Genomic DNA, 1,370 nt, shown 5'->3' on the forward strand with positions numbered 1-1,370 from the left:
TAAACATCGTTTGAATCCAGATGTGATCCCTGACAGGGACACAGAATCACTTATGTAAGTGTTTTGGTTAAGAGTGCATAACCTTAATCTAATCATAATGAAATATCAGACAAACTCAAAATGAAGAACATTCTGTTCAAATGAAGAAACAATAATAAAAAACAGAGAACTGACATTCCCTGAGAATGTTGATGTAATAAAAGAGAAAGAAAAGATGTTCCAGATTAAATAAAACTAAAGAGATATGACAACTAAATATAATACCTGACCTTAAACTGGTGCTTTACTGGGTCAATTGAAAAAAAAAATGGATACAAGTGATAGATTGAATTAGTATATCAGTTCTAAGTATACTGAGGTGATCATTGTGGTCTTGTTATGTATAGAGCTATAACAAACATGTGTGTGGAGAGTGTGAGAAGGGGCAGTGAATGATAAAGCAAATGGTAAAATGTTAGTAATGTTAACAATATGTAAATTTGAGTAAAAGGTTATTGGGTTTTTTAAAAATCTTTTTTTTTTAATTTATTTTTAGAGAAGGGGGAAGGGAGAGAGAAAGAGAAGGAGAGAAACATCAATGTGTGGTTACCTCTCATGAGCCCTCAACTGGGGTCCTGGTCTGCAACCAACAGTGAAGCCAGTAGTTCTGAACATTCCTTGGGCCAAAACCTGCTACAAAAAAATTGACTCGTTTTGCACTCTCTTCCCATTCACACATATGCCTACAGTTTGTGTAGAGTTCATAGTTTAAAGCCCTAAGAGTATGTTGGTGGGTATTTTTATGTATTTGTGGAGAGGGATCTCTTAGATTAGTTTGCTCTCATTTTAATGTTCCTAATAATCCTTACAGTGCTTACTTCAGGAGCACATAAACTAAAATTGAAACAATACAGAGAAGATTAGCATGGTACCTGTGTAAGCATGACATACAAATTTATGGAGTGTTCCTTGTTAAAAGAAAAAGAATTTACACAACAAATAATCCAAAAAAGGAGTAAAGTTGGACAACTGAAAAAGTTTTGTGTCATCTTTTTCCCTTATGACCTGGGCAGAAGGGAACAAATTCCCACGTTTATATTTTGGCAAAATTTAGTTACACACCATAGCACATTTCCATGTTCTTTATTTAGTTCCATGAAAGCACAGCTATTTTTTCTTTTATCTCCTTGTAGGCCTGTGTTTGTCACTTAGTAGGAGGCATGCCTATGAGAATTAACACTTTCCCTTCTATTCAGTTGTTAAAATTGCATCACTAAGAGCTAAGATTTTTGTCAATACTTCTAGGAAAAATGTTCAATCTGTGTACATGAATCACTAGGAAATGTACAATGATGTAGTAAAGGATATCAGATGTGTGTGGATAACAAGAA

The 1,370-nt window shown here is 34.1% G+C and overlaps 1 non-coding gene across 1 annotated transcript; it reads left to right on the forward strand.

Moving 5' to 3' along the window:
• The first annotated feature begins 849 nt into the window (after window positions 1–849).
• Window positions 850–956, forward strand: LOC149991120 (U6 spliceosomal RNA). The gene has a single exon (XR_016508729.1). It is a non-coding gene; the product is annotated as a U6 spliceosomal RNA (small nuclear RNA).
• The last annotated feature ends 414 nt before the right edge of the window (window positions 957–1,370 follow it).

This window comes from Furipterus horrens, unplaced genomic scaffold (assembly GCF_987537825.1).
Source record: "Furipterus horrens unplaced genomic scaffold, mFurHor1.1.pri manual_scaffold_17, whole genome shotgun sequence".
Classification (NCBI taxonomy): Eukaryota; Metazoa; Chordata; class Mammalia; order Chiroptera; family Furipteridae; genus Furipterus; species Furipterus horrens.